Source organism: Leucopleurus acutus (genome assembly GCF_964270905.1).
Source record: "Leucopleurus acutus genome assembly, chromosome: 6".
NCBI classification, from domain to species: domain Eukaryota; kingdom Metazoa; phylum Chordata; class Mammalia; order Artiodactyla; family Delphinidae; genus Leucopleurus; species Leucopleurus acutus.
In genome coordinates this window covers 112,812,988-112,823,596 of record NC_139149.1, presented here as the reverse complement: position 1 = coordinate 112,823,596, position 10,609 = coordinate 112,812,988, and positions in this window count along the sequence as shown.

Below are 10,609 nucleotides of genomic sequence, written 5' to 3'. Positions count from 1 at the left end.
CTCTCAGCTCCTGCAGCCGTTGCTCTGAGCCTTGAACCCACACCTGCCCTCCAATGCTTCCAGAAGGCCTGACCCTGACCATAGCCACGGCCTCTACTGCCTCTGTCATGGGGATCTCTGGAGTTCAGAGCCCCTGGACTAGACCCCTCTGGGGTCACCAGCTTCAGAGACCTGGCCATCACCATGTCTTCCCCTACCTAGGTCACCTGTACTGGTGATGGGAGAAAACACGGTAATAACATATGTCCTTAGTGAAATCAGAAATTCAGATTTGAGAGGAAAGGGGATGGGCTCCATTTGGGATACATGGTATTAATTTTCCTTCCCTGTCTTAAAGTTTTAATAGTTGATCCCAATAGGGGAGAGTGACATGCATATATGTGGGTTTTCTATGCCTATAAAGGGAGAATCCAAATTCCATTTTAATTTATAAAAATAAGCTAGAATCATAATCCTTGATTTCTGATTTAAACACCTAATAGAGGATTTGAATGTAGAAAATAGAGAAAAACACCAAGTCTTTTAGAAAAGTCACAAAGAGCTGTCCACAAAACTGATCTCTGTGGCCCAACACAGGTCAATGACAGTTCATTGAAAGGTCATTAACAAATACAAATTGTGATCAATTATTTAAATATCATTTAAGACAAATGTAGTGCAAAGCCTTTCCAAACCAGACACAATCGATTTACTGAAAATAATATACTTCCAAGAGACCAGCCAGGCTCAAATCAATAAAACTACCCCAATCATAAACCTTTTCTCCAAGGCCTATTTATCATTATTCATACCTTTTAACAAAACAAGCGTTTGATGAGGATTTTTTGTGGTGATTTTCCTGAAAAAGCTTTTTAGCCAAGAGAACAGTTTGTCCCTCTGTTCACAAGTACTGTCCCCTTCGTGTGAGGTTTTTGTTCAAAGGAATTGAAGGGAATCCGTTTTATCTCTATACCATTGTTTGAAATAGAAACTACAAGATTCAGTGTTCAATCCAACCTGATGATCACGAACTGGGCATCTACACAGTGAATCTTCACCGTTTTATTCCCACTGCCAGACAAACGATGGATGGCGCTCACACCTACAAAACCTTCCCCTAGGTGACCCAGGATGACTCTTGATTCCCCCTTTTTCTCTCACACTGAGGAACATGTGTCAGAAAGCAAGAGAATGACTGTGACAATATTACAAGGCTAATCTCAAATACATTCTAATTCTTGCCAATAAAAATGAAGCTCACAAACTTTGGTGCCTCAACTACTGTTAGAGCCACTATAACGACACATGAGTGGTTGAAAACCACAGATTACGAGATGCTCAGTGTTGGTGATCAAACCCCTCTCCATGAAATACTACTTCAATGACTTTTTTTTTAACATCTTTATTGGGGTAAAATTGCTTTACAATGGTGTGTTAGTTTCTGCTTTATAACAAAGTGAATTAGTTATACATATGTTCCCACTTCTCTTCCCTCTTGTGTCTCCCTCCCTCCCACCCTCCCTATCCCACCCCTCCAGGCGGTCACAAAGCACGGAGCTGATCTCCCTGTGCTATGCGGCTGCTTCCCGCTAGCTATCTACCTTACGTTTGGTAGTGTATATATGTCCATGAGGGACATGCATTCATGCAGAAGAAAGGAGCGTGACCTTGAAGCCTGTTAGTTAGGTAAATGAGCATCTGATTCCTCCATTAATGGCTCAAAACCCATTCTGTCTATGCAGTGTGGCTTTGCAAATCTCTTCTCTGAGATCGTGCAGTGAATTTAACTCTTCAGGGGGGCAAATCTGATTTTCCCAATGGTCAAGTCCTTTTTGCCCCCAAATGGTCGACTTCCCTGTTGCCCTAATATACCAACCATGGTAGAAGGAGGAAAGGGGAGAGTCCCAGTGGGATTATGCAATAGGCGTAGGGGACAAGGTCTGTCCCCAGATCAGGTTCCCCTCTGGCCATTTCAGCAAGGTAGGCAGTCAGTGTAGGCGGTAGAGGCCTGGGCTGGAGGCTAACTGGTGGGTTTGTGTCCCTGCTGCACCGAGGGCTGGTCCTCAGCTAGAACACAGCATTGGGGGCCAGTTATCTGCAGCCTGCACCCCTTCCAATTGTTCAGTGCCCTCCCCAAACCTTTAATAAAAGGGGAATTTTGAAACACATAGAGAAAAGAAGTAGGAAGAATAGTGCAGTGAATCCCACCAGCCACCACCTGCCTTCAGCAGTTATCAGCTCATGGCCGATCTTGTCCATCTATCCCCACAACTTCCCTCCTCAACTGGATTAAGTGAAGAATTTTTTTTTTTTTTTTTTGGTCACATGTTGTTCAGCTTGCGGGATCTTAGTTCCCCGACCAGGGATCAAACCCAGACCCCAGGAGTGATTGGGCCGAGTCCGAGCCACTAGACCACCAGGGAAGTCCCGTGTTAAGAATTTTAATTTACCCCAGATACACTCATTACTCACTTGATCAATTTTGGCAAAGTAATCTCGAAATCCTCAGTCTCCTCGCCTGAAAGGTAATCGTGTTTCCCCTCTGGGGAGACTGTGAAAGTGAAATGACATAATACATGTGGAAGTCTTAAGAACAGAGCTTAAAGGTGATAAACGCAACCTTAGCTTCTTCCTATGTTCTCTCCTGGAATTCTAAATGTAACCAGCACAGTGAACCAGGGGACTCATTGGATAGAAGGCTCTAGCAACTTTGTCTTCTGATACCCCTTTAAATGAATCCTGGATTTCCCCTGCCCTGATAAAAACCTGGGAAGTCCCTTGTTTTTTCTGCCCATTCTTAGGGAACACACAGTCCCCCGCTGGTTATTGGGATGTCCAGTCCATACAAGGCTGAAGCTAATGGCTTCTTTCAGATACACAGCCCCTTCCCCTCCTTCCATGCCCGTGCAGGCTGTAAGCCACACCTGGGCTGGGGGTATGGCTGTTTCTTCTTTATTTCCCCTCCTTCCTGTCCCCCCTTAAATACACACACACGCACACACACACACACACACAGACAATACAGAGCTGTGGGCAAGAGGTGGTCATTTGAGCAAGGATGCTCGAGTTGAAGGGATGATGCTTATACTGACTCTTTCACTTGTGGGGGGAATTTCTAGGTTCTTGGGAGAAGCCCTGTGCCCATCCCTGGATACTGCTTATTTGATGTTCCATAGTATGGACAGCTCCCTAACACCTTTCCTCCCCTGCCTCTCTCCCGGGGAATCCAGCAGTACCTCTCTGATGAGGAATATCGTGGAACCTGATGTCTTGCACTATGGTCTCACCTGTTGGACCCATATGAAGAAATGCTCATGGATTCTTTGCCCCAGCAAACTCTGGGCACACACGTCAGCCCCAGTACCCCCGCCCCTCCCGCAGCTCCCCCATCAGCAACTGGTCAGCTCCCCTCTGACTTTTACATCTCTCTGAGGGAGTCGGATGCCAGTTCTCTGTGGCTCCAAACTGCAGGGAACATCATGCCCCAAGCTCTCCAAGACGAGGTTTGAAAATCCTCAGACCATCGTCGCACGGGGAGCAGATACCCCTCACCCCTTGCCCAGGCTTAACAGCCACCGTGGCCTCCTCCAAAACCCTTTACATAAACCCTTCCTCTCAGTCTCCGCATCCCAACCTCAGTGTGGGTGAGGGTCTTTAAAAGCTGTACAACTGGGTTTCTTAATCTATGTTGAAATCTCTGCATGGAGGTTTTGGCGGGACGTAGCATCTACTGTCTTCAAGTTTCAGTTGAATGGAGACAGGAGGAGTCTCGTTTTAATGTGTTGTTACATCATTTTACAATCAATGAACATCCTGGACATCACAAAGCCTGTGGTCAGAGTTGGAAGCTTGCCTGAACGCAGCCAACCTGGCAAAGTGGTTTTCTATGGGAAGAGAGCCTGAACATCTGGTCATGACCACAGGAGCAGGGCCCTGGAGCCCCAGGGCGGGCCCCCTGCGGTCCCCGCGGAGACACGGGAGGAAGTGGCAGCAGCAGTAGGTTAGATGCCATTAGAATGTGCAGGATGTTTTCCAATGTGATCCTGTGTGGCTGCAATAGAAGCAGTGATGCTGTTGCCTGGTCAGATATTCCAGCTTCTCCCCATCCGGCACTGACAGGCAGGTAGGTGGCCCCTGTGGACTGACGGTCCCACTTGCTACGGCACGTATTTATTTCATCCGTATCTCCTGCCTGGCACACAGGAGCTACTCCAGTGCTTGCTGAGTGAATGAAGGGTTTACATTCATCTCTTTATCCTTCAGCTTCTGTTCTCGAATTGGTCTTTCCACTTCACCAACTCATTTTTCTGCAATGGCCAAACCGCTAGTCACCACCTCCCTTGGAATCCAAAATACTGCAGACTTGTTTTTCACCTGGAATCCACCTCTTCTAATTTTAGAGAGGGTCTCCTTTTGAGAAAGGCAAACTTTGTCGGTACATTTTGAAGTTTTTTATTTCCTGCAATAAAGACACCTTTGTTCTTTTTTTTCACATTATTCCCCTTTCTTGACCTCCTGCGTCTCTCCGTGTACACTGATGACTTTTCTATGCTGGCCATTTTGTTTCAGGATGGAATTGTTCATTAGTATTGGAAGTTGAGACGTGTTTTGTTAGAGATTATGTGAGGGTAGAGACAAATATTTCAGTATCAAACAGGGAGAAAAGTATATATATACATTATATATTACATATATACATATATATATGTATATATACACATATATATTATGTCAGAACTTATAAAGTTTCCATGAAAAGCCATCAAAATCAAAACTAAGATTAATGACAATCTGGGAAAAATAGTTTCAACTTACGTGAGCTTTGCTCTATAAAGAGCTCTTAAAAATCAGTTAGAAAGAAATACTCTCAGAGGAAAATAAAGAAGGCATTTAATTTGAAAAGAATCAAAATAAGTAAATTTCAGCCTTAATTAACAAAGTGAAGATTTAAATAACCATGTGATATTATTCTTCACTTCTAAGTTTAAGGATAAAAAAGGATCATCTTTCATGTTAGCAAAGACTGGAGAATTTTCATATATTTCTGCTGGGAATATAATTTGGTATAACTTTCCCTGAAAAACATTTTTTCTATATGATAATTCATGTCATCTGATGAATGGTATCTAGTTTAGGATAAGGGTGGCGTTCCAAGTCAGGCCATGTGTCCTAAGCCCCTGGTGCCATCTAGGTTGGGGAGAGCTGCCTTAAGAGCTGCCTCAAGGACTATGACACAACTAGATCTATGCCCTTGCAACTAGGTCTGCACAGAGGTGTGGCCGGGCCAGACTCTCGGAGCAGATCCCAGTGGACCACATAGTGGGCTTATCCACACCAACGATCGCGTCTAAGACCCAGGGCTCCATCCTAACTTGCCTTTCTGTAGTGATCATCTTTCGCTTCCCCAACATATGTATTTATTTGTCATCTCCAGTGGGTGAATTTAGAAACCAGAATGAAAACAAAGGAATACACAAGTAAGTGTTTATTATAATGAAGATGAATTTGATTTGTTTTTACTTACCCTTAGTTCTTTATTACAAATAGACACATTCTAGAAACACATTCACAGTATTCCTTACACATTCCCCATAGTGGGAGGAGCATATGCCAATCAGACAGATTTAACCTGGGGGGGTGGGCAGTTGCAATAGGGACCACCCCTCTCTTCACTCTCTGTGTTTTGAACCAGTGAGATATAGAAAGAGGTGTCAGGCAAAAGATGAGACTATCAGCTTTATCACTGGCCAAAGCTCACTGGAGACATGGCTCGGGGTTTTGACCAGGTGAGCTCCTAATACTTCGTCACTGAATTAGCAGACACCCACCTGGCCATGAGCAGACACGAGCAGAGCTAGACACCCCAAAACTTCACCCTCAGGGGATGGTCCTTACTGCAGGGCAGGACCACAGGCCAGAGCACACCTCTCTGCAGGCAGGTTCAAAATAGGGAGTGAGAAGTAGCTGGGCTGAGATGCCCAGACCACTCTCCAACCATCACCAATGAACGACAGCTCCCCTTCCTCCTGGGGGAGACAAGAGTGACAGGTGAGGAGAAAGGGGCTTGGCCTGCTTGGCGGTCCTCAATCCTAGCCCACCTGCACATTAGAATCACCCGGGCTCCTTCCAAAGCACAGATGCCCACACGCTACCAACTGATGGACGGAGATAGAAACCAGGCACCAGCATTTTCAGAGTGTACCCCCCGCCCTCCGCCGGTGCCTTTGATGTGTTGTGCATCTCTGCTCCAGCTGAAACCCAGCTGTGAGGAAGCCTCAGGTGTGAGGGCACAGAGCCACAGAGTGAACGGGGTGACCCCTGGAGGACTTGTCAAAATGTGTTACCAGGGCTTCCCTGGTGGTGCGGTGGTTGAGAGTCCGCCTGCCGATGCGGGGGACGCGGGTTCGTGCCCCGGTCCGGGAAGGTCCCACATGCCGCGGAGCGGCTGGGCCCGTGAGCCATGGCCGCTGAGCCTGCGCGTCCGGAGCCTGTGCTCCGCAACAGGAGAGGCCACAACAGTGAGAGGCCCGCGTACGGCAAAAAAAAAAAAAAATGTGTTACCAGGTGGTTCTCGAGACGACTCCCAGGGCCTCCCGTATCCGCTCTTCCTGCCATCCACGGATGATCCAGCCAGGACCATCCACGTTCTGAACCTTCTATGAAACAAGCCAGTGACCACAACATCAGCTGTCCTGACTGTATTGGTCCAACCCCGCAGTCCCCGGCAAGCCTGGCTAACAGAGGCTCACAGGAAGACTGTCTGGAATACACGTATGTTTTCCCGACTCATTCAAGTCCAGGTGATCGTGGTGAGTTCAGCAGGGCTGACCCCTGCCACTGACACACTGAACAGAGGGAAAGGCGGGCGACCCCTTCCACCACTGCAGAGCTCTGAGGGTCTGTGCAGGCTCTGAGTCTCTGGGGCCTCGTGGAGGTCGCTCACGGAATGCTCCTAATCACTCAATATTTCAATTAAAGGGAAGTCGAAGCACAGACATCACTGCTTGACGACATGTGGGCTGTAGGTAATGGGGGCTGATTTGCGCAAGGGAAACGGGAATTATTTGGAGGCGTTAACGACAGCAAAGCCTCTTCGTCAGAACAACTTGCGACCACTAAAACAGGTCCGTCTTTAAAACAGACTCATACGAAACATTCACGTCCTTGGGGATCAGGGTTAACAGTGATGACTTTGCTCACCTGTTATCTTTCATCGCTGTTCCTGGCTGATCTGAATCCGTCCTCCGGGACTGGGGAGGTGGCAGGACAGGAGGGGGATCACAACGCAAATTTCCTAGTGAAGGGTGTCCTGGGCTCTTTTTCAGTGACTCTCGCTCCCCTTCTGCCAGCAAGTTGACCTCTGGATAGAGATGTGAGTGGACCTGACCTCACAGCATGGGGGAGGGAGGGTCGACTCCACGGCTGGTCCCTGCACTGCCCTGGGTGTCACCCTGCAGGTATACTCCATCCTCCCCACCCCGCTCTGGGTCCTGCACGGCTGACCTGTATGGACCCCATCTGTAGGTCTCCTTGCCCCGCAGCTACTGGCTGGGCTGGCAGGAGACAGGAGGCGGGAGGAGATTGAGGGCAGGAGATGGATTTCCCTGGTTCTTTCCCTGTGGTGTCCCCAGGGGCTGCCTGGTCCCTCGACTAAAGGTCTCAGCTCCTGGGAAGCAGCCCCCCCATCCCCGGGTTCAGTATCCGCTCCTGACCCAGAATGCTGCACTGTCCCCTTTGGTCCCCTGCCTTCAGACACACCTTTGAAACCATTCCTTTATCCACTCTACTCCGGGTATCCTAATTCGAGTGTGCCCTCTCTTCCTGGAAGGAATTCTGACCCAGGTTTGGGGCCCTCTAAGGCCCCTGAGTGATGCCCTGATTCCACCTGTGCCCGTCTGGCCCGGCTGTGTAAGCCTGAGGCTCTCTGGGCATGGCCAGGCACCCCAGGGTCCCACATTGGTGCTCGCTGGTCCTCAGGGTCTCAGCCAGAGCCAGCCTCAGCCGTGGGGTTGGCCCACCCCTCGCTATGGGAACTTCCAGACTCCCAGCTTCCCTCTCCTGCAACCTTCTGAAGCACAGCGCACAGGGTCTCAACCCAGACATGGCAGCCTTCCCCCTGCTGGTGTGGTGAAGTGGGTCAGCTGGGCTCTCTGAGCCCCAAAGGGGAAATGGGACAAAAGCCCCTTGCTTCTGCTTTGACTCTTGCTTTTTTAGGGTCTCCATCCTTTTCCGATCCGCAGGTGAGCTCAACACGAGGGGAAGGCAGGACTCTGACTTGCCACCTCCTGGCTCAACTCTCTTCCCCCTCCTCCTGCCTCCCACTCTGAAGGGCCTTCTCCCCCTCTTCATGCCCCTGGGGACCTCCCCTAGCTCAAATCATCCCCTTCCCTATCCGGTGAGCACCTCTGCTGTAGGGGCTTACCCTCTTCTTCTAGGGGCACCAAACCACATGGCTGAATCTTAAAGACAGATGGGTGTATGGAGAGAGAAACTTAGCTATACTGGAATTTTCCTTGCTAAACCAACATAGGCTCAGAAATTCATATTTGACTAACATTTTGGGAAGTATCTTCTTCAGAACTTCAGGCTATGATAGTGGTATAAGCCCTCCTAAAAATAACTTGGGAAAACAAGCAAACACAGGCTGCCCCTTCAGCCACCACTGCAGGACTTATCAGAGCCTTGTCTATGCTATTGTGCATTAAGACTCTCTAAGGTGGTACACAGAATGCCTCCTTCTTCGTGATGTTTGACCTCAGATGTCTTTTTTCCACAGAGCATCTCACAGAGCCCATGTTCTGCTAAGCACTTTGGAAAGCACTGCCCTGTTAGGATTACATTTAGAATATCAAATTTCAAAACCATTTCAGAAAATAAAAGCAAGCTAAATGTATTTCTCTAAGACAAAGGGCAGATGAGAAATGCAATAGCGAAAAGCATTAAAGTCGAGAGCATGAAACATGACAGCACAAGAAATGGATTAAATCCACTTATTAAAATACCAAGATTCTCCCTGGTATGCTGTTTACAAAAATACACCCAAAGCGGGGAAAACAAGGAGATGAAAAAAATAAAGGAATGAACAAATGCACAACATGCAAATATTAGCATGTAAAGAGGAGAAATAGAATTGCAGAGAAAGTGAATTCTAAGCAAATACCATTTAATGGGGCAAATAGGGCCATTTTTAATGGACACAAAACCCAGTCCACTGTGAGAAGATAATGATGGTAGAGCTTTACATGCTGGCTTAAACCCAATAAAGCAAAAATTATTATAATTACAAAGGACATTGAACAGAAAAGCAATCGTAATATTTTAAAGCAATATTGTCAGCTCAGAAGAGATCAAACACAAATATTGACACAGGAGATTTGATCAATGTAACTAATAAGAAATTTATAGACACATCTTAATTTTTTTTCTACAAATAAGCTTTCTTTTTTACTTTAACTATCCATGAAAATTTAGAAAATTGGTCATATGCTCCCCTCTACAGATCTCATATATTCCCCAAAGGAGTGCACAAAACACCCTATTTTTTTTTTTACCATGACCCAATAAACCCACAAATCAATAATGTGAGCTCAAAACAAAGCACCAAATCACTCAGAAATTTAAAAATAAATAAAGATGAAAGTCACTTGTCTAAAAACCTGTAGGATTAAGAAAGAAATAAAAATATACAATGACGGGCTACTTAGATGAGAATGAAAATGAGAATGCGTCATTTCAAAACACGATATGTGTTAGCGCCACTAAGATTTTTCAGAGAGAAAGGCACACTTTTAAAAAGGAAATGATGGAAAATATATATACTAAAAATTCACCTCAGGTTTTAGTTTTTGTTTTTAAACAAAAATTAGTCCTAAGGAAACTTAGAGAAGAAGAATCAAAGAAATATGGCAGAAATTAATTAGTTGGAAAAAAGGTGGAATCCATAAATACAAGCAAGAGAAGCTTCCTTTTAAAAAAAATAGCAAAATAGTCAAACCTCTGTCAAATCTAAATTTGAAAAATTCAAAATACCAAAAAATAAATTAGAAATTTGTAAGTTGTTATTAAAGAAAAAGATACAACACCCTTTTTAAAAGATGAGTCTACTTAGAAAAATTGTGGGTAATAAACTTGAAAATGTCAATGAAGAGAAATATTTTGTGCAAATTTTTAAATAACAGAAAATTTTAAATAACAGGGCCAATAACCCAAAAGTATTGTAGAAGTTTTCAAACAATGGCTTCTTAAAGGCTCTGGTTTCAGTCATGTTTTAAAGCAAATTACAATGATAATTTAACAGAAAACTTGTCTTGAAACGCTAACATAAACCTGATTTCAACATTTGACTAGTAGGTATGGCAATTGTAAAGCAGTCTCATATTTAATAAGAATGTGAAGATTCTAATCAAAATCTTACCACACACACCTATGTTCTGAATCTGAAGACGCACCCACACATACGCAGATTATATAGAATTTACCCCAGGAATGGAAAGATGTCATAAAATGTAAATGATGCATTATATTGATACTTGAAAAAAGAAAAATATATGTAACCATTTCAATCACTTCCCTTTCAGATATAACTCTTCGAAAACTACGACTGAACGGATTCTTGCCTCACAGATTAAGA